Here is a 24,011-nt window from a genome sequence, read left to right as displayed (position 1 = left end):
CAACTACATGAAAGACATCCACCACACATTGAGTGCTAGACAGATAAATGGGAGTTGTTATTAATGTTATTATGATGATGATGATGACTTAAGGAAATAAGTGCCATCCTCATTGTTAGTCAGTGGTAAGTGATTCTCTATCTGCAATAGAATGGACATCACACATCCCGCAGCTTTTACAGGAGGCGTTGCCTCATGATCCAGGAAGCTGACCTGACCAGTTAAGAGTCTAGCAATCCGTTCTTGTAAGATGATCTGCCTTGGGAAAGAGTCTCCCAGGAGGTTTACTCAGCTGATCCAGTTTGCTTGTAATTTGAAGTAATTTGGAAAGAATCCATCAAATGCAAAGAGAAAAGCAAGAAGACAGGCTGAGGAATCTAGGTGGGAGCTGTCTGTGAAGGACTCAGAGAGGGCACATTAATGGAAAGCTTCATTAAGGTAGAAGCTGGGGGGTTGAGGGTTGGGACAGAGGATCTGCTGGGGCCAGAGGTAGCGCAGTAGACAGGGTGTGGTGTGAGGGCAGCTAGCTGCAGAGGTGCAATCACCATAAAAATAGGGAGGTGCCTGGGCTAGGCAGGCAGAGGAGGGTGGAGACATGGGAGGGGCAGGATTGGGAAGGGACAAATGGGAAATTGCTGGGCCTGGTGGGGTGCGCCCTATAAATCACTTGCAGTTGCTGGAATTGGCTGGAGTGTCTTTCTTTATATGGCAGCTCTATTATCAGGGCCCTGCTTCCTTTCTCTGTTGGCTTTAGTCACTCATTACTTACCCTGGGGCAGTTGGAAGGCTTCCTGCCTCTTGGGGAGTGAGAGGCATGGGGCAGCTGAGTCTGTTTCGCTTGAGCAAACACAAGCAGGATTGCACATCTCTGGAACATGGAAGATGGTATCGGGAACGGGACAAACATTATATCAGGGTGGGACAAAATTGTTACTTGGATTAATTATATTACAGAAATGGGTTGCTCATGCATGATACATACATAAATATGTATTTCGGTTTTTGTGATAAAATATGTTTTTTTCACTAATTTTAAATGATAACCTTTAGGGAGTTCCCGTCGTGGTGCAGTGGTTAACGAATCTGACTAGGAACCATGAGGTTGTGGGTTCGATCCCTGGCCTTGCTCAGTGGGTTAAGGATCCGGTGTTGCCGTGAGCTGTGGTGTAGGTTGCAGACGCCGCTGGGATCCCGCATTGCTGTGGCTCTGGTGTAGGCCAGTGGCTACAGCTCCGATTCGACCCCTAGCCTGGGAACCTCCATATGCCACGGGAGCGGCCCAAAAAAAGACCCAAAAAAAAAAATTGTAACCTTTAATACTATGTGGTTGGCATGTAAGAAACAGGAAAGAAGAGGAGAGAACCACTGGGGTGAAAAGCATGGCTTTGGTATAAGCTAGAACTAGGTTCAAATCCCAGCTCTGCCACTTAGCTGTTTGGCTTTAAGCAAGTTGCTTAACCCTTTTAGAGTTTATTTTCCTCACCTGTAGAAAGTGAAAAGTAATACCTATTGAGAGGTGTTATGGGGATTAAATAAAATATGTAACATAGCCAGACATAGTACATAACAAATGACAGCATTTATTATTAAGCTTTACGTTAAGTGCTTTTTCTTTTTTTTCTTTTTGACCATGCCTGGGGCATGCAGAAGTTTCTGGAAGTAAGTTTCTGGGCCAGGGATCAAACGCACACCACAGCAGTGACAATGCTGGATCTTTAACCGCTAGGCCAACCGGGAACTCCTTTAGGTGCTTTTTCTTATCAATTATCTCACATATCCTTTCAAAGCCATTGAAGCAGGGGTGTGATTCCAGTTTCACAGAGGAAGGGACTGTGGCTACATTGGTTATGCTGTTTGCTGGAATCACAGAACTGATGGGTAGCAATGCTAGCAATCAAGTTCAACTCTTTTTACTTCCAAGCCAGGTTCCCTTTCCATACACAATGTAAAGACACAATGAATGAAGGCAGCCACGCAGTGTTTATTCAGCAATGTGAAAAGCATCACACATTCCACTGCCATGAAAGGGAGTTGTTGATGCCCAGTTGGGCTTGAGAAACTTTTTATGAATCCTCTGACCCTGGAGGAACATCCAGAACAATTTCCCTGTTTTACTTGAGGTGGGGGAAGGGGTCTCAGGACAGGTGTACAATGGATATGGCCAAAGATGGGCAACAGCGGGAGGAAGAAACGGTGGACTTAAGGTGACGCAGCCTCTCTGGCTGCATCAATAACCGTTTTGGAAAGCAGAGATTTACCTACAAAGATGCTTTTCATTTTTATCTATGAAATGGTGCCAGTGACCATAATCAATATTTTCTAACACAGAAGTCCACCTTTGTGAAAGATGCCAGGCAGTTTTATGAAGCTTCTGCATATGTGGAAGCATAAACTAGTCTAAGAAAATTGACATCAAAGTGGATATCAGTGCCTTGTAAATGTCTCCCCATCCCTGTTATATTGTTCTACTGACTGAAAACCATTGTCCTTAGGGAAAAGAAACCAATTTTTAAGTATTTCTAGGAGAACCCTGCAGGAGCTGGCTCTTCTTTAGCTCTTGGTACTCTGGACCTCAGACCCTAGACTCAATACCAGATCAGCCTTCTCTCGTGTCTCTGTGTTTCCTACAGAACCTCACACTTGCTGTTTCCCCACTTCCCCTTTCATTCAGTAATTCTTCTCCTTCAGGGAGTAGCCTGAAGGTCATTCCCAGCAGGGAGCCTTCCCAGTGCCTCTTCAAGACGTCTGGGTTGGAGTTGCTGGTATGTGCTCCCAATGCCTGCCCTCTCCCCTTTGCTGCCATGGCCCCTTCCACACACCCTGCGGTGCCGTTTACACCCCCTAAGACCCTGCTGCCAAGGGCAGGGCTCCCATCTCTCCTGTTCACCTCCGTATCCCTGCAGCCTAACCATGCCTGGCACACAACAGGGTAAGCGCTCCATAAGGATTTGTCGAAAGAGTGAAAGAATGCCTTCTTACAGTTTGTGAAGCCAGCTTTTCAGGAAGAAAATGGAGTTTATGAGCACCGCATTCCAGCAAATTGCAATCAGCCATAATACTACAAACATGCATATAATGATCTCTATATTTCTTGGTTTTGAATGATAATTATTCCTCCAAGTTCTGAGTATTTGCACCAATTTACATAAATGAGAAATATTAAACTTGACGGTAGATGGCCCCTGTTTAAAAGCTATTGACAGTTCCATTCTACGATTAAAGGGCTCAATTGGGAACTTCTGTTTTAAAAACAATGTATTGTGGAAAATGAAAGGAATTATTCTACTTTAAAAATGAAGAATACGATCATTTCTAAGTATGCATTCAGTGAACATTGTGTTTGGTCTATAGATGATGACATTTACAAATAATTTCAATTCATATTAAGAAGTTGATTTGAAAAAGCAGGCAGGTAAACTTAGGGGGAAGTGCCTTTTTTGGTTGTAGAATATGCTTTTCCTTAAAATACTCATCATCTTCCTAGAATACACATACCTTCAGCAATTTATTATAAATAATTTCACTTTAGAAAATTACATTTTTAAGCCAGTGTATAGGAATATTACATCCTTAAAATGCCTGAGGCCCATGTAAATTAAGCTGCTACTTAATCACATTTCTGTATCGCAAACCATCAATCCATTTTATCTTCTCAATTACCTGGCACAAGGTTCCACACTAATTTTTCATTTTACGGAAAGAACCCAGAAATGCAGAACAGTTAAGCAAGTTGTTCAAGATCACAGGATGACTTTGTAACAGTCAATGTAAACACTCATGTCCTTTCTAATATACAAAGGATACAGCAATTGCCTTTGTGTTAATTGTGTCCAGATGCCTAAACCCGGCTTATTCCACAGGACAGATTATGTCTGATTTATTCAAATGAGTACAGATGTGTCCCCAAGGAAAGCTGGTTATCAGCAACATTTATCAAAATGGCACATTTCTGAGAACAAAATATCTGAATTCTGGCTCCAGTTTTTATTAACTGTGTAAACTGAGTAAGTTACTTAACCTCTCTCTGCATTTCAGTTTTCTCACTGTTAAATAGCTATTAATTTGACTACTGGGACCGTCTGAGGATTAAACATCATAATGCCTGGAAATTTTTAAACTCAGTATGGAGCACATAGTAAATGCATCTCAAAATCAGATGTTTGTAATATAAAGCTTGATCATGTCTTGTTTATTCATTATTAATAGTTAATTATAATTGCATTAAAATAATGTTCTATTAAAGAAATGAAGGAATAACTTAGATTTACACATGCAGTAGATTTACTAAATTACATAAATTAATAGCATGAGACCAAAACATCTGGGTCCTTGATTCAGAACCATTCATTGCTTACTGACAGTTTAGAATCTGCAAATTATACACAAATACATTTGCCATCTGTACTGTTTATTGATTGATTTTATTTTTGTGGCTGCACCTGCACCGTATGGAAGTTCCAGGGGTAGGGATCAAACCAGAGCTGCAGCTGAGAACTATGCCAGATCCTTAACCCACTGAGCAAGACCAGGGATCAAACGTGCATCCTCACAGACACTATGTTGTTTCTTAACTGACAGAGCCACACCGGGAACTCCTGCACTATTTATTTATTTATTTTTATTTTTGTTTCTTTATCACCTAACCTGCAGCAAATGGAAGTTTCTGGGCTAGGGATTGAATCCAAGCTGCAGCTGCCAGCCTACACTCCAGTTGTGGCAATGCCAGACATTTTAATACACTGAGCCAGGCCAGGAATTCAATTCATGCTTTCAAAGAACCCAAGCTGCTCAAGTCAGATTCTTAACCTTCTGTGGTGACTCCATCTTTACAATTTAAAGTGAATTTTCATGTGATGGCTAGTAAGATTAATAAAATATTAAAGGCTAAAGTATTCTGTTTGTTATTTTCTTGCATATCTTTCTCCTTTGTTTCCTATTTCTAATATAATCAAAATTGAATGTTATCTTACTTGAGTTACTTTTTTAAACTGTTCATGCTGCGATAATCTTAATTCTATGACTAAAGTATGCAGCTATTAATCTGAGTCTATTTCATAGAAATTTCTACGGCTGATTCTATTTCTCATAGAGTTGGATACTTATCAAGAATCTCTTGTTACACTCTGCTGCTTATTAGGAAATTTTAAAGTAAAAGATAGGACACGATTTTCCACTTTTCTCAATTGAATTTTATATGTGAGCTTATTACAGATTAGTTAGATCCACTCAAAGAAATCTTATTAAGTGGTTGAACACAGTAACACTTCTCCTCTTTCCTGTGGCATCTGAAAAATTCAGTTTGTTCTGGAAAGTATAAAGTTGGAGATTTTATGTAGTTAGTTATTTTTTTAGGGCCACACCTACTGCATATGGAAGTTCCCAGGCTAGGGATCCATTCAGAGCTGCAGCTGCCAGCCTATGCCACAGCCGCAGCAATTCCAGATTCGAGCTGTGTCTGCAACCTAAGCCTCAGCTCACAGCAACGCTAAATCCTTAAACCACTGAGTGAGGCCAGGGATCAAACACACATCCTCATGGATAACTAGTTGGGTTGTTACCCCTGAGCCACAATGAGAACTCCCAAAGTTGGAGATTTTTAAATAACTGTAGCCTGATTTCATTTTTAAGTGAAGTAAACTCTATGTATTCAGTGCCTAGTTTTCTCAGCAATAAGGTGAAAAGTCTGGGTGAATTTGCTATCCATTTTTTAAATTAAATTACACCATGCCTTTCTAAACCACATTCTCAGATTCTAGAATGTTTTGCATCTGATGCTACTAAAAAAATGAGTAATGGCTCCTGGGCCCCTTTACCTTGCTTTTTACCTGGGGGAAGTCTAGCCTTTGCCATTTCCCACCCTATTAGGCTGTAAATCTTTCCACAAGTTTTAAAAATATTTTATAATAATTATCTAAATGAAGTCAACTCAGATAGTCAAAAGCGAGACCAACTCCACAAATTTAAAATGAGAACAACAAAAACCCACTGAAGGGTTAAAGATCCAGTATTGCTGTGAGCTGTGGTATGGGTCATAGATGTGGCTTGGATTTGGTGTTGCTATGGCTGTAGTGTAGGCCCTCCCATTCGACCCCTAGCCTGGGAACTTCCATATGCTACAGGTGCAGCCCTAAAAAGCAAAAACAACAACAACAACAACAACAAAACAAAAAAAAAAACTCACTGAAATAAAAACAAGACAAAGGCCTAGTTTTCTCTCTAATTGCCATTTTAAACTAAAAAAAAAGTTTATGTTATGTGTACTCCTTTAACAAGACAATTATTGAAGTTCCCGTCATGGCTCAGTGGTTAACGAATCTGACTAGGAACCATGAGGTTACAGGTTTGATCCCTGGCCTCACTCAGTGGGTTAAGGATCCCGAATTGCCTTGAGCTGTAGTGTAGGTCGCAGATAAGGCTTGGATCCTGCGTTGCTGCGTCTCTGGCGTAGGCCAGCAGCTACAGCTCCTATTAGACCCCTAGCCTGGGAACCTCCATATGCCGCGGGTGCGGCCCTAGAAAAGGCAAAAAGACAAAAAACAAAAACAAAAAAAAAAGAAAAAAAGAAACAAGACAGTTATTTCTAACATACAAAGAATTCATGACATAAAGACCCAGAAATGTCTTCAAGCAGTGAGAGTCACAAATGGAAATTAGCTTTGACACTAGCCTGCTTCTCTGGCTATATATTCTGCATGTTTATGCACATCAAACATGCTCATATGAGGTCTGTTCCCTCCAGGAGAAAATAAAGGCATTTTTATCTGCTAAACTGTAGGTCAAGGTGAATGTAAACAGAGCTGTCAAACTCTCATAATAAGAAACTTCCTGGGGGAGTTCCCGTCGTGGCGCAGTGGTTAACAAATCTGACTAGGAACCATGAGGTTGCGGGTTCGGTCCCTGCCCTTTCCCAGTGGGTTAACGATCCGGTGTTGCCGTGAGCTGTGGTGTGAGTCGCAGACGCGGCTCGGATCCCGCGTTGCTGTGGCTCTGGCGTAGGCTGGTGGCTACAGCTCCGATTAGACCCCTAGCCTGGGAACCTCCATATGCCGCGGGAGCGGCCCAAGAAATAGCAAAAAGACAAAAAAAAAAAAAGAGAGAGAGAGAGACTTTCTGAAGTTTGCAGAGTTTAAAGTTCAGAGACAAACCCAATTGTGTCCATGTAAACAGGTGGTGTTTTGATATGGATACTAATCTCTAGGAAGGCATTATGGGATCTCAATTATAATGATTCAACCACCACCACCACCCAGCTGAGAAGTTGTAAAATGCAATCAAGTTCTTCCAGATTATCTCAGCCAACAATCAGAACTTTCGCCTGCATTTACTGTGTCCTTGAAAGACTAGTGGGACAAGTCTCAACCTGGAGGAGCTGTGGGCTTGGGCAAAGGTGGAGAATTTTATATGATGGGTTTGCATAGAAACCATAGCTAGCAGGACACCTAGGAGAGACCTGGGGTCTGCTGTGACAGCTCGATTTGCAGTTTCACTCTTCAACAAATGGGCACAGACAGCAAACTGGAAATATGACCTGCATTCTTCCATGTAAATGTTAATAACACACCTCACTCCTGCATTTTATTATTAAACTTTGACACGTGCCTCATACATGTGTTGGATAGTTTAGTTTTCCTATAGACTAGAAGTTTTGCTATGGGAAGGATTTTTACACTGTAAGGTACATTTAGTAAAGGTACATTTTAATTTTGACCAAACTGCGAATTCCATACCTCAAGATGGATTGAAATGTGCCAACAGAATCATTTTCGCTAAGTGAAAGAGATGACCTATTTCTCTGCCCAGCAAACCCTGGATTTGTCACCACTTTGTGAGCTTTGTCATGAAATCAGTCCTTGATGAAAGGAGCACAAGAAGCCAGCTGGAGGCTTAGAAGAAAATCAAGTTTTATCTGCTTGTATCAATCTGTAAGTCAGTGTCAGATTCCTGAGTTCTTCAGAGCAGGGATGTGAAGAGTAAAGACCCATGAGAGAAAAGGAGGAGGTGGTGACCCCAGAGCTGTTCTGATGTCATGAGAGGAAATCTGAGATCTGTGCAATGGGCCAGTGGACCAGGGAGAACACTTTCAATGAGATTGTCTCACCGAAGGTGGTTTATTGTCCAGATCCAGTTAAATTTGCAATAAGGAAAATGATTCTTGTTGAATGACACTAAAGAAGGTGACTTTGACTCTCATTCAAAGTAAGAATTTGGAGTTCCCATCATGCCTCAGCGGTTAACAAATCCGTATGGGAACCATGATGTTGCAGGTTCGATCCTTGGCGTTGCTGTGAGCTGTGGTGTAGGTTGCAGATGCAGCTCGGATCCGGCATTTCTGTGGCTCTGGCGTAGGCCGGCGGCTACATCTCCGATTAGACCCCTAGCCTGGGAACCTCCATATGCTGCGGGTATGGCCCTAGAAAAGACAAAAAGACAACAACAACAAAAAAAAAAAAAAAAAAAAAAAAGTAAGAATTTACTTAGATGGAACGATTTACCCTGAATAAGACATGCGACTATTTCTCTTCTTTATTCCCTATTGTGGGCCTGATATCTAAATAATAAAATTAATTAGAAGAGGAATGTTTGGTGCTGTTGTGGGTTATTAAGTGTGCAAGAGAGTAAATACAGAAATAATCTCAAAAGTTTAAGAAATGATTTGTAGGAGTTCTCTGGTGGCTCAGAAGGTTAAGGATGTGGCATTGTCACTGCTGTGGCACAAGTTCAATCCCTGGCCTGGGAACTTTTGAATGCCATGGCATGGCAAAAAAAAAAAAGAAAAGAAAAGAAATAATTTATAATATTGCTACCTGAAATTCAGGAAGCATTTTTACTTTTTGTACCAATGGAACAAAAAATAATATGCTTATAGTACAGTTTAAGAATGAATGAGAGCAATGCAAATATTCAGAACACTTTATTGCAAAAAAATATTATTATTATTTATTATTTTTTTTTCTTTTTATAAGGCTGCACCTCTAGTTCCTAGGCTAAGAGTTGAATTGGACCTGCAACTGCTGGCCTACGCCACAGCCACAGCAACGCCAGATCTGAGCCACGTCTGCGACCTACACCACAGCTCACAGTAGTGCTGGATCCTTAACCCACTGAGCGAGGCCAGGAATCGAACCCTTGTCCTCATGGATACCAGTCAGGTTCATAACCCATTGAGCCACAAGGGAACAACTGATAATATTTTTAGATTGAAGACCATCCAATCAATACAAGATTCTGGGAAGTTAGATGACTTCCAAAATGGGATGTTTCTTTTGAACAGTAATATCTTCACCTGTAGTTTGTGAATTTTCTCTTTTCCAGGATGATAAGTGAGGAAGAGACCAAAGGGAGAAAAGCAAATGTATGTTTCACTTGAGAGTATGCCAAACACACAGTGACTCACAGCGTCCTAATCAGACAGGCGTGACTTCTCACTAAAAAAAGTCACCACACCCGCCCTGGAAATTGTTCTTTGCTCAAGCTCAGCATAGCGACGACTACTTTCTAGACATGTTACCATGCTTATTCTGGATCAGCAAGGAAATTATATGAAAATGCCGACCAGGCAGATTAAATCATTATATGACTGATAGATTCAGCTATGAGTATGACTTTTTTATAATTCAAGAACTAATCTCAATTATTTACAGCTTTTTGATTTGCTCTACATTTTTCTAGCATTTTATATGACCTGTACACTGTTGAGAAAAATTGTAATAAGCATTTCGACTGACATTTCTTTTTTACATCTAATCCTGTAGGATTACATAGGTTAAATACATTTATGGCTTAAAGAAACTTTAAGAATCATCTCATCTAAACCCCCCCCCATTTTATAGATGAGAAAAATAGAGGCCTTATCTACCTACTGTCACACAGGATTAGGTTTTTGCCAGGACAAGAATCCAGTCTTCTCTACTAATACCTTGATTTTTTTTTTTTTTTTTGGTCTTTTCATGGCCGCACCCACAGCATATAGAAGTTCCCAGATAGGGGTCAAACTGGAGCCACAGCTGCCAGCCAAAGACACAGCCACAGCTACAGCCACAGTCACACCAGATCCAAGCCACATCTGCAGCCTACACCACAGCTCATGGCAACCCCAGATCCTTACCCCACTGAGTAAGGTCAGGAATCGAACCTGCACTCTCATGGATGCTAGTCAGATTCATTTCTGCTGAGACATAATGGGAACGCCAATACCTTGATTTTTTAAGAACAGTATTATTTCATGAGTTATATGGAATGAATCCACTTTGTAAATTATTGCTAATGAAATCTGCACAAAGATTAGGCATTTGAGTTTACATTTATGGTTTCCCCTTAATGGCAGTGGTTTCGAACCACTGGAGACATTTGAAACGCAAAGCTACAAAATAAAACGGTTAAAGGATCCCACACAGACCTACTGACCCAAAATCTGGTAAGGTTGGACTCATGTATTAGTATTTTATGAAAAACTCTCCAGAGGTTTCTGAAATGATAAGTGTCTGACAAATGGTGTTGAATAGGCATAGGTTTGCTTTTCAAGGTGGTTCAACAGAAAGTAAGTTAAAGTAGCTAAAGTATCTGGTTATGTAAGGAAAACAATTATAAATTTTAATTTTTATTTATTTTTGCGGCCTTGCCCACGGCATGTAGAAGTTCCTGGGCCAGGGATCAAACCTACACCACAGCTGTAACCAAAGCCACAGCAGTGACAGCACCAGATCCCTAACCCACCGAGCCGTGAAGAAACTCTAACAATTATAACATTTTACCTCTGTGAAACTCTAATAATTTTTAATTTCAGGTCGTTTCTTTCCAGGACCTCTGTAAGAGAGCCACAGAGCCTGACAATGGGTGTGTCCCCTTAATTTTTATTGAGGAATTTACAACTGATCCCATAACCAAAATGAATGTGGTAGGTTTTAAAATGAGAACAGAGTGTTTGGACTAAATTTTGAACAAATAACCAATAGGAATGAATGAAGGGTACATTTCTTTTTAATAGTAACATAAGGCTCTCTGTAGGTGATTGGTGTCCAAGAACACAGAAACAGAAACCACAGCATCTTAGGCCATGTTATTAATTAAATGGCATCATGAGTATCAGGCTAAATCACAGTCCCAGCTTGGTGTGTAAAGAACACATTTCAGATAGGATTTTATAAACCCCAGTTTTCCAAAATCTTTTCTATTCTCTTCTGAACTGTGCTCCTGCTCATCATTTCAACAAGGTACGTAATTCAAGGACCAAGACAGATGTTTCCAGTGATGTCTCATTTTGGTGATTCAGATAGGCCAGAGCCAGATGCCTTGTCCCCCCAGTACAGTCATTAACAATAGGGGACAACTGTAGCCTTCCCCTGCTTAACATGTTCCCTCTTTCCTGGGAGTAGCGCTTCTATTCCTCTGAAAATTCATCTTTCTTTTCTTCTAAGCCCCTATTGTCAGAGGGAGATATTAATCATAATACTTCTCTCACCCCTCCATAGGGATAGACAGGTGATCCAAGAATATCTCAAGGTCTGCTATTTGGTGTTAATTAAAATAGCAGAAAAACAAAAACAAAACAGAGTTTCCACTGTGGCTCAGCAGATTAAGAACCCAGCATAGTGTCCTTGAGGACACAGGTTTGATCCCTGGCCTCACTCATTCGGTTAAGGATCAGGCATTGTCACAAGCTGTGGCATAGGTCACAGATGTGGCTTAGATCTGGCGTTGCTGTGGCTGTGGCATAGGCCTGCGGCTACAGCTCCAGTTCGACCCCTAGCTCGGGAACTTCCATATGCTTCAGGTAGAGCCATAAAAAGAAAAAAAAAAAAAAAACCCTCTCATCTCTGTTGGTGTTAAGACAATTTTCTGCAGAAGAGAGTGAAGGCAAAGGAAGGGACTGAAAAACAGGCAAGGCAGAGCATCCTGGCAGTGCAGGAGTCCCTGTCCTGCCATCCCCTGTAAGAGCATCCCACCCTCCTATCTGCCCCACTTCTTTGTTTTTGTGAATCAATAAGTTTTTCTTCATGGCCTCAAAACCCAGTTTGGACTTGATTTGTATAATTTGCAGCTGAAAGAGTTTTATTTCAATGAAAATTCAAAATACTCTTAGATTTCATACACCATGTAGGGAAAAATCCACATTATTTGACTTTCTCATCTAATGCACTTGTTGGGCAAAGGGGATGGCAGAGGCAATTTGATTGCTGGCCATTCTCATATGCCTTTTCATTGCTGCCAGTTTTCTGGAAAAATATAAAACTAAAAATAGCAACAACTAGAGTTCCTGTTGTGGCTCAGTGGGTTAAGAACCCAACATAGTATCCATGAGGATGCAGGTTCAATTCCTGGCCTTGCTCAGTGGGTTAAGGATCAGGCTTTGATGCAAGCTGTGGCATAGGTTGCAGCCGCAGCTCTTATTCAACCACTAGCTAGGGAACTTCCATATGCTGCCGGTGCTGCCCCAAAAAGGAAAACATAAACAAAAAAGCCAAGGGAGGGACAATAGACATGAGTAGATTTCTTTCCTCCCTCTTTCTTTCTTCTTTCCTGCCTTTCTTTCTTTCTTCCTGCCTTTCTTTTTATCTTGGCTGCACCCGAGGCATGTGGAAGTTCCCAGGCCAGTGACTGAACCTGCAACACAGCAGCGACCTAAGCCAGCAGTGACAACACTGGATCCTTAACTCACCTCACCACAAAGGAACTCTGAGAGTAGATTTCAGTAGTTATTACTAAATATATTTTGTATTTATCATTTTGTCTAAATGCAAATGCCTATACACCCCAATTTCTTTTGGACTAAATTTGAAACTTTGACTAAGTTCAAAACCAGCGATTTTGGAGAAAGTTTCCAAAGTGAGGCAAATTTATTATTCATTCACTTGTAAGTTCTGACAGTATGTCAGATGTACTTTTCTTCAATTTAAATATATGTTATCTATTGGTTAATTATAGTATAATGATAAATAATATTTTAGTAAAATCTTCTAAGTGATTTGAAATGATTGATGTTCTTGCCAGAATTTGTCACTATCATCCCGTTGTATCTATAATCTTAGATTTAGTTTGTGTTTGGCCTAACATATGAAACATTTTCAAGCTTTAAAACAACAAAATGTCCCAAGATGTCTAATGTTCTGAACAATAATTATAATTATTTTTAATACATTTGCATTTTGTATTAGTTTGTCAAGCTTCACTTGTAATATTTACTGTAATGTTTATGTGTGTGTATATATATATATATATATTTTTTTTTTTTATTCACCACCAGCCTATTCATGCAGCCTTTTGTAGTTTCAGTCTCTAGAGTCAAGAATTTGAGTCAGAATCCAAGGGCCAATGCATTTTTAGAGTTTGCTGGATGCCATGTTTCTTGCCTCATGTGAAGACATGCAAGATATGCTGTGTGGCCACAGGCAATGCTGACTACCGTGTCAATTTGTAGTTATGACAGGTGCGGGAAAACCTCTGCAGGAACATGGCTGCATTTCTAGTCACCAGGTACTTGTTGAACATTCACTATGTGCTCAGCATTGGAACTAGCAACTGTTGAAGAGTCAAAACGAGTGGAAGGTATGCCTTTTGAATTAATATACATGACAACACCAGAAAATAAGGACTAAATTGTACTTCGCAGGAGAAGTTCAGAGAAGAAAAATATGGGCCAGAATTGTTTCTTGGAAAGTATACAACCCATTCCAAAAATGAGTGACATATGTAGACAGAAATAGGAAGAGGACTTTTCTGGTACTGGGTGTAACCCCTCTCTGAAGTGGAACCTGTCTAGTATCCTGATCCCGTATTTGTCCTCCCTAGTAGCAAGGAGCTCAGTAGCGTGCAGGGGGACTCATTTCATCCTAACTAGTTGAATTGGGAAGTTCCAGTCATAGCTCAGCAGTATTAAACCGACTAGTATCCAAGAGGATATGGGTTCGATCCCTGGCCTCATTCGGTGGGTTAAGTATCCATCAGTTCTGTGAACTGTGGTGTAGGTCACAGATGTGGCTTGGATCTCGAGTTGATGTGGCTGTGGCTGTGGCTGTGGTTCTGGTGTAGGCTGGCAGCTACAGCTCTGATTCAACCCCTAGCCTGGGAACTTCCATGTGCTGAGGGTATGCCCTAAAAAAAAAAAAAGTTTAATCAGAAGGTTCTTTCTTGTGTTTAATTGAGATCAATCTAAACTGAAAGTTTTGGCCCCATCTGGTAGCCACTACCCTCCACAGGCTGGTCAAGCAATCTGACACTGCCCAGAGTTACAAAGATCCTGTCTTCTCATCTTATGTTCCTCCCAAAAAAAAAAGTGTTAGGGGCCTCAAAGCTTCCTGGAATTGTAAGACACCTCCTGTGCCATTGAGGATTTGATAAGGTGAAGAAAATGCTTTAAGCCTTTGCCATTTCTTTAGAAGAATATAATCTTAGAATTTTCTTTCGGCGTGATGAAGGGAAAAAGGAAATGAATAGACTGAGACTTGAACTTCTTGAGACCTTAAATGATGTTCCAGGCCCTTCAAGGGTGTGTGTGGAGGTACTTTACTTATATAACTGCATTAAGTCTTCATAATAACACTATGAAGTCAATGTCATTATCCATATCCATTATGAGAAACGTATGGCTTAGAGAGGACAAGCAGAGCTGTACGTTCTCTCTTTACCCCTTGTGGTCTTCTATTTCCTTTCTTCTTAAGAAATGTCTTTATGTATATTACCATACACTGAAGTCAAAATGATCTTATTGATCATATATGTTCTTCCCCAATCCAGGACACTATTGAGACTGATGGAGATCAATGTTACAATTATGTTAACAGCAAAAGGTACAAACTAGGACTGTCTGGATAAATCTGGACTTCTGGCTAACATAACTTAAGGTCACTTCTAAGCTATCAGAAGGTCCTAGCTAGGAGTACTATAGCTTAGGGACTTTTGCATCTTTTATTTCTTACTCTTATGGGACCATTTCTATGCACAGTAAGAGAAAATATCTTCTTATATCAACATCCACCCAAGAATTTATGTTCTTTCTTTTCTTTTCTTCTTTAATAAAGGGTGTATTTTCACCTAAATCTGCCCAAGTTCCTGACAAAATTCCAAACAAAAGAGGACTTCTCTAACTCTCCCAGAACAATGGTTGTTGTTCAGTCCTCGCTGGCATCATGCCTGCCACAGATGGGGCAGCTTGCTTTTGGCCTCTCTTTCACTGGGTTTCCCAAGGGTTGAACAGGTTGGAGCTGGCCCTCAATTCTTTTCTTTGTCCTCTGCAATTGCTCTCCTGACATATCTCAGGAAAAGGTGAAATTAGTGTTTTTGAAGCCCTTTGAGAGCCCTAAAGAAAGATGACTTGATAGGATAAGATATTATTATAATCAACAGACCCTGGGATTGTATCTTTGGGGTTATAAGTGGTACTTTCTCAACATGAACACTACATGAAGCTATGAACTTCAGATATCCAGTTGGTAGGGTCTTCTAATAACTTTCATTATTTGGGATCAGCAAATGTGTAGTCAATTCACAACAAGAAATGCTCTGTGTGATCATTACTTAACAAGAAACTAAAACTCGTTCTACATGTGCAGATAGACTGAATCATGTTTTGAATTGGGATAAGCGCTAATAATACAGGTAGAAACTTGTTCAATTATATGCTTTGGAAGAGCCAACTACCAAAGACAGGAGATTCTAGAGTTGTCAGCATTATCCAAAATGATTCAGGATTGGATAAAGCCAAATTAATAGAACCTTGTGCAGTTTTGCTTTACTCTTTCAAAACTTGAAAATCTTGAAAGGCATGCTAGTGGTCACTCTATGATAAACTAAAGAACAAGGGAGTTGAAGCTGACTGTATTCTAATTATTATGCAACTTAAATATAAAATTATAAAACAATGTGGAAAATTATTTGACTATTCAATGTATCTTTTTTTCTTAGTTCACATCAACTTATAGATTTGGAGTATTGTTCTTGGCTCAATTATGTTGAGGATAATCTAAAATCTCCTGGTACTATGATATATGGTAAAATTATATTGCTTAATGTAGCAACAGATGTTTAGGTTTATGAATTTTTTCATTGTTTGGCATTTGAAAATATATTTTAATCCCCAACACCTATTTCAAAAATAAAATCTTGATTCCAAGGATGTACAGTGAGATGCTTACACAACCATTGCTTCCATAAATAAAAGAGGATCCTTTGAGCACCTAGATTACTAGCAAAATGTATTGTATGGAGTTCCCATCGTGGCGCAGTGGTTAACGAATCTGACTAGGAACCATGAGGTTGTGGGTTTGATCCCTGGCCTTGCTCAGTGGGTTAAGGATCCGGCGTTGCCATGAGCTGTGGTGTAGGTCGCAGATGCGGCTTGGGTCCCATGTTGCAGTGGCTGTGGCATGGGCTGGTGGCTACAGCTCTAATTCGACCCCTAGCCTAGGAACCTCCATATGCTGCGGGAGCTGCCCAAGAAATGACAAAAAGACAAAAAAAAAAAAAAAAAAAAGGATTGTTAAGAGTAGATGAATAGATTGTTGGCTTTGTAAAGTTCTCTGCCTGTAGATTTACTGGGGTTGGGTTAGTTATACCAATCTTTTTGAAGTTTAACTTTGGCTTTCTTGCACAGGAGAAGAGTTTTGTTTTTAGTTTTTGTTTTTTGTTTTTTTGCTTTTTAGGGCCGTACCCTCAGCATATGGAAGTTCCCAGGCTAGGGGTTGAATTGGAGCTGCAGCTGCCAGCCTCTGAGCCATGTCTACAACCTACACCATAGCCACAGCAATGCCAGATCCTTAACCCACTGAGCAAGGCCAGGGATCAAACCGGCATCCTCATGGGTACTAGTCAGATTCGCTTCCATTGCGCCACAATGGGAACTCCGGAGGTCTTTTTTTTTTTTTTTTTTTTTTTTTTTGCATTTTCCAATCTGTTTATTTGCCCCATCAAAGGAAAACTTGAGCTTTAAGGTAAATAAGCTCATTATTTGTGTTGAGGTTCTGGTAGCAGGACTGTAGCATCTAGGTAAAGGGGATCACCTTGCAGTTATTTCAGTAATGCCAGTCAACACAAACAATTCACATGCAGGAAAGTTGTAAAGCAGTGGTTTGCAAACTTTAGTTTTAAATACTACCTGTGGCTCTTGCTAAATACACGTCTCCCTTGACCCCTCCCCCTCTCCTACCCCAGGACAGATTCACCTGATCTGGAATGAGATCAGGAATATCAGGTTTACCAAGCACCTGGGTGTTTCCCAATGCTTGTAATCCAGATGCCACGTTGAGAACGCTGGTGCTTGTCAAAGATATCAGCAACTGGAACTAGGACTGGAAATTTACGATGGGTGTGGCAAAGGTAGCAACAGAATGTTTCTTTTCTCTTAGTCCAACCAGGGTGGTAGAAAGGCAGGGAGAGAACCAAAATTATAGCATTTTATTTTCTGCCACTTCACTTCCTTTTTTATCAGCTCCTCCCCCAAATCCGCTTTCCAGCCCATATGCCCTTCAACTTAGACCCAATTTTTCCTCATCTTTCTAAGATGGTAACTGATATGAGTTGACAATGAATCCCTTTCAAAGGGTGTGTTTTCACAGTAGTAGGGTACGATTGAAATATATTCCTCATCAACTGCTCCTCTATTTATTAGAGAAGTTTAGTGTAATGGTTGAAGCCAGAGTACCTGGACTCAAATCTTGCCTCCATCATGTACTTGCTATGTGCCTTGAGAAAGTCACTTTATGCTTTAGGTTTGTTTTATTTATTTATTTGGCTGCACCCACAGCATGTAGAAGTTCCTGGGACAGGAATTGCATCAAGCTGCTGCTGCAAACTTCGCCACAGCTGTGGCAACACTGGATCCTTAACCCACTGTGCCACAGGGGGAACTCGAGTTTCTTTTTAAAAAGGAGATTAAGAGTAGCATCTATGTAGTAAGATTTCTAAAACATTTAGAACAGCATGAGGAAAATGTAAAAGTTGTGTAACTGTAACCTGTTATTTGTTGTGTTTGAGCCAGGAGACTAGTTTTCTGGGCCTAATGACTTGGTCTAAAACTTGAGTTAGTTTTTGAGTCTCAGATTTAGGGAAAAGAGAAGCATTCCTTTTACTAATCTTTAGGGACCATTGGCTTCTTTATATAAAAATAAATTAATCCATAAATAGGCATAGTAACAACTTAAAGAAGGCATGGGAAAACTATGAAAAAGAGAAGTGCAATATTTTTGAGTGAAGTTGAGTCCCTCGCATCAACGCATAAAACAATAAAAAAGATTTGTTTCAAAAGATACACAAAAAGCCATTTGACAGAAGTTGGCAGTTATTCCTAATAACATTATTGTAATTCTTTTTAAGATCTTTTTTTTTTTTTTTTGGTCTTTTTTAGGGCCACACCCGTGGCATATGGAGGTTCCCAGGCTAGGGGTCTAATCAGAGCTATAGCTGCCGGCCTATGCCAGAGCCACAGCAAATGGGATCCGAGCCTCGTCTGAGAACTACACCTCAGCTCTCAGCAACGTGGATCCTTAACCCACCAAGCAAGGCCAGGGATTGAACCCGAGTCCTCATGGATCCTAGTTGGATTCATTAACCACTGAGCCACAAAAATGGAAACATCCACATTATTGTAATATTTTTAATCAAGGAAGATAAATACATTGCCTTAACATTAACAAAGCTCTCCCAGCCTAACAGGGCCGCTCCTATTTGTCTTGTCACCTGATCAGGGTCCCTACCAGTGGTTGACCATCCTGATGAGGTTATCTTGATATCTGACACCAGATCTCTGCCTTAGGAGAAAAATACCCTTGTTCAAGGAAATATCTTGATAAGCTTGTTGTTGACGTAAGGTGAGGAGTTGAAGCAAAAACCAGAAGGAGATAGGAAAGAAAGAAACAGAGAAAGGATAAACCACTATGCATTAGAAATAAAGTTGTATTGAGAAGAGAATAAAGAAGAGATCAGGAGTTCCCACTATAGTGAAAGGGGATCAATGGCATCTCTGCAGCAGTAAGATGCAGGTTCAGTCCCCAGCCCGGCACAGTGGGTTAGAGGATCCTGCATTGCTGCATGTACAGCGTAGGTCACAACTGTGGCTCTGATTGGATCCCTGGCTCGGGAACTCCAAGTGCAGCAGGGTGCCCCCCCACCAAAAAAGGGGGGGGAGAGAGATCAGAGCAGAAAGTAGAAAATGGAAGAATAGAAAGTATAGAATAAAATAGAAAGAATAGAGAGTAGGGAAAACATGGGCCAGAGCCAGAGAATGACAGAAGCTACTAAGAGATTTCCTGTCATATGTTGGGTAAATTATAGGATTTTAAGAAGAAGTGAGGTTTTTTGTTTGGTTGGTTTGGTTTGGGTTTTGGCTGCACCTGAGACATGTGGAAATTTCCAGGCCAAGGTTCGAATCCACAGCCCAAGCCAAGCAGTGACAATACCGGATCCTTAACCCACTGTGCCACAAGGAAATTCCTGAAGGGTTTTTAATATTATAACTTTTTGTTTAGTCTTCTTGTTTTTGCTTCCTAGTTTCTACCACCCACTCACTCATTCCTCCAAACCTCCAGCGAAGTTGGGTATGCTGTGCATTTCTGTGGCTGGCACCGTGGTCAGGAAAGGGCTGGAGCTCCAAGGGTAGATGAGGCTTACTGGACACCCAGCCATAGAAAGAGCAGTCAGGGAATTCCACGTGGTAAATAACAGGGAAACAATGATAGGCTATGACCAAGCAATGGCACAGAGGAGCAGCCGAAGGGTTATACTCTGACTTGGGAAAGGGTAGGACCACCTTCTTCCTTCTCAATCTAATAAATTATGTATATATGTATACATGCATAGACATGATATGTATACATATCGTGATACATATATAATTATATATGCATATACACATATACACATGTATATATTATGGTATATATGTGTATGTGTATATATATTATATATGTGTATGTATATTATTATTTATATGTATATTGTGTATACATATTCTATATTCATTATGTACAAGTATATTGAGCATATATTACAATGTCTTGCACTAATTATGTACTTTACACATATTATTGCTAAACTTCACAAGAACCTATCAGGTCAGGCCTATTCTTATGCTTTTTCTATAGACAAGAAAACCGAAGCACAGGCAGGCTAATTTATTTATACAGTTAGTCACAGCATGCAGCTAGCAACCAGCAGAAACAGGATGTGTAAAAAGCCCCCCCAATCTACAGCACAGTATATCACTTTTTTTTTTTTTTTTTGGTCTTTTTCTAGGGCTGCACCCGCAGCATATGGAGGTTCCCAGGCTAGGGGTCTAATTGGAGCTGTAGCTGTCAGCCTACTAACAGCCACAGCAATACCAGATCCAAGCCGCATCAGCAACTTACACCACAGCTCACAGCAACACCGGATCCTTAACCCACTAAGCAAGGCCAGAGATTGAACCTGAAATGTCATGGTTCCTAATCGGATTTGTTAACCACTGAACCACGACGGGAAGTCCATGTATTTCACTCTTAACCATGCACTATAAAGCTTTGGTTGACTTTGGAGATGGAAAGATGATAGTTGGGTGATGAATGACCCAAACAGTTGAGTTCAATGGCATGAACTGAGAGTGGTGAAGGATGCCCCGGGAGTGCCTGAGACAGGGCTTTTCCTCCTCAACATGTTTTGCATTCACTGTGGTGTGATGTGTTCGACAGCCAGCTCCATTTAAAACAAGTAGAGGTAGAGTAGAAAACACTCAAAGGTGAAACATGGCTGTTCCAATGAAAGTCAGAAATGAAAGAAAAATACTTCATTTCATTATTATTTAATTATTCTGACCAGTGTAATAAAACCTGCAACAGAAAAAGAGATAAAAAATTGGAAAAGGGAGGCTTTTGTGGCTCAGTGGTTAACAAATCTGACTAGCATCCATGAGGATGCAGACTCAATCCCTGGCCTTGCTCAGTGGGTTAAGGATCTGGTGTTGCCGTGAGCTGTGGTGTACATTGCTGACATTGCTCGGATCCTGCGTTGCTGTGGCTGTGGCACAGGCCAGCAGCTGTAGCTCCAGTTCGACCCCTAGCCTGGGAACCTCCATATGCCTCAAGTGTGGCCCTAAAAAGACAAAAAAAAAAAAAAAAAGAAAGAAAGAAAGAAAGAATAGAAAAAATGGTTGGAGTTCCCACTGTGGCTAGGTGGGTAAGGACCCAACATTTTCCGTGTGAGGATGCAGTTTCATTCCCCAGCCTCACACAGATGGTTAAGGATCCAGCAATGCCTCAAGCTGCAGTGTAGGTCAAAGATGCGGGTAGGATCTAGTGTTGCTGTGGTGTTGGTGTAGGCCCCAAATGTAACTCCAATTCCACCCTTAGCCTTGGAACTTCCATATGCTGCAGGTGCAGCTGTAAAAAGTTTAAAAAAAAAGTTGCTGTTTGCATATACATTTTATTCAACACATTACTGATGTGAAATTAGTAAACAACTAATGGAGAATTGTATATGGGTCTTCCCAGGAACCTCTGTGAAACACAATTTTATAATTTATTTTATAGAAAGATTTATAGTAAGCAGACTACAGTTCTGATTCTAGAATATAGATTGAGTCATTCTTATAAATTCTTTTGCCTCATTTATAAGGGTTTGAGTTTAACCCTTAGGTATTGTTAACTAAAAATACAAGGTTTGGACAAGTCAAAATAGATGCCCAAGAACTAAGCAGCACTAGCTAGTATTTCTGTCCCAGTGGACAGTGTGGAAAAGAATAACTAAAAATGTATTTGTTAAAATGGATGAAAAGGAAAAGGAATATGTAAAAATCAACATATTTTGGATATAAACATTACTAGGTTAAAATCCCTCTCCCTCTCCCTCCCTCCCTTCCTCCTCTCTCTCTCTCCCTCCCCCACACACATAGGACATCCATGTCCAGGAGGTACCTATGTGTGAAATAGAAAAAGGAGCTCTTCCTTTTGGCAGATGCAACTTCATACCAGGACACACAATGATGTGAGGGAACTATGGCTAGATTTCACCTCCCACTCACCCTTACTCAGAGCTCAACCCAAACAAACACACGCAGTAGATTTATGGAAAGAACTGATTAGCAACAGCAAGAATAAAATATAATTTAGCTAGGAAAGATCTGAATTAAATATATGCATAATCTGCATTAAAAAATGTAAAAGTTTACTGATAAAGTAATAACTTGAGAGTCATAGCTTGCGCCTGAATTGGAAGATTAAATACTTTAAAAGCATCAGCTAATCACACAAATATTGACAGACTTTGGAAACTCCAGCTAAAATATTGTGTTCTACATCAAAGGCCATAGTGGATCCAAATAGGTGTTTCTTAGATCAGAAAATTCATTACTGACCCTTTATTGACCACAACACAACCCCACAGAAATAGATGGCCTCTTCAATTCTGCAAGACTCTATAAATGACACTGTCTTCCAAGAGGAGAAATTTTATAGGCAGTATGGAAAGGAGAAGAGAGCTGAAAGGCTGAATATTTATTATAAAAAGAGTGACACTGTAAAGATGATAAGATGTAACCAGTAACAGAAGACAGGTCTAAATATTATTGCAATTTTTATCACTACTGTGGCCATAACCACCATCCTTCATCCTGAATTTCCCCAGTCTTTTGGTTTTTTGAGGATTCTGACCAACTAGCATAGCTATTCACCATTGCCTGGGAGTTCATGAATATCCATAATTCAGGCCACTTCTTCCTGCATGCCAATGAAAAATGAAAAACCAAGTACACTGCTCTTGGCTTTGCCCATTAGGAAAACCTCCCTTCATCAATACGGCCATTCCTGAGTGGGGCTATAATATGACCATCCCCCCCCACCCCCAGCTGATTCATTTGTAAGCTGGGAGCAACTTTTTTTTTCTGTTCTTGTTTTTGTTTTTCCCCTGCTCCATCTGTGGGTCGGCATTAACCCTCATGAGGTTACCTGTGTTAATTGAGAAGTAGGTACCATGAGAATCAGGGCCATCTGGTCATATCATTTACTTACGTCTTCTGGGCCTTCATGGACTCTCCCAAATTTATAATTTCCATCATCTAATAAATTTTTCATGTCCTCACAGGCAAGACCAAGGTCTTATATCTGGGTGGATTTTATAATAGGCTCAGTTGCATCTCAGGGTGGAGGAGACCCAATTTACCCTTCAGGTAATGACTCTGGGTCTATAAGCTCACGTACTTCTGGAAATTGGATGAGGAACCATGAATTTTCTGTTATGATGACTATCAGCCTTTTGCTCACCACCTCTTGGTAAAACAATACTGTTGGCTGACCATCTATTTCTATTTCTGGAGAACACCACAATCTGTGATCCATCACCACAGATATCAGTGGGTCCAGGCACCCTACTTGTTCCAGCCTTGCTTCTCATTATAAAAACGATGTCAGACATGGGAACATCCTAAATGTCCATCAACAGATGAATGGATTAAGAAGATGTGGCTTGTATACACAACAGAATATTATTCAGCCATAAAAAAAAGACAAAGTAACACCATTTGCAGCAACATGGTTGGATCTAGAGACTCTCATATTAAGTGAAGTAAGCCAGAAAGAAAAAGACAAGTACCATATGATTCCAAGGAAAAAGACAAGTACCATTCCACTTATTTGTGGAATCTAAAATATGGAACAGATGCTCCTTTCCAAACAAACAAAAAAACAGAAAACAAACAAACAAGAAAATAGAAATAGATCATGGCCAAGAAGATCAGGCTTGGGGTTCCCAGGGGAGAAAGGGAAGGGAGTAGGTTGTACTGGCCTTTTGGGGGTTTTTGGGATACAGACTGTTATATTTGGAATGGATGGGCACTGGGGCTCCACTGTACAGCATGGGGAAATGTGTGTGATTGGGTCATTTTGTTGTACAACAGAACTTGATGAAACATTGTAAATCAAGTATACTTTAATAAAAACAAACAAAAAAAAAAACCAAAACGATGTCAGACTTACATCTGGTCTCTGCCGTTCTGGACTCTCATCTCTATCACCTGTAAGAAATTGTGGCAGCATCTTTTGTAGAAAAGCCCAGCCTAT

This window comes from Sus scrofa, chromosome 6 (genome assembly GCF_054392235.1).
Source record: "Sus scrofa isolate SSC_HxYL_T2T_F1_AM1 chromosome 6, Sscrofa_HxYL_maternal_Yorkshire_Landrace_v2.0, whole genome shotgun sequence".
NCBI lineage: Eukaryota > Metazoa > Chordata > Mammalia > Artiodactyla > Suidae > Sus > Sus scrofa.
Note: the sequence above shows the minus strand (reverse complement) of the source record.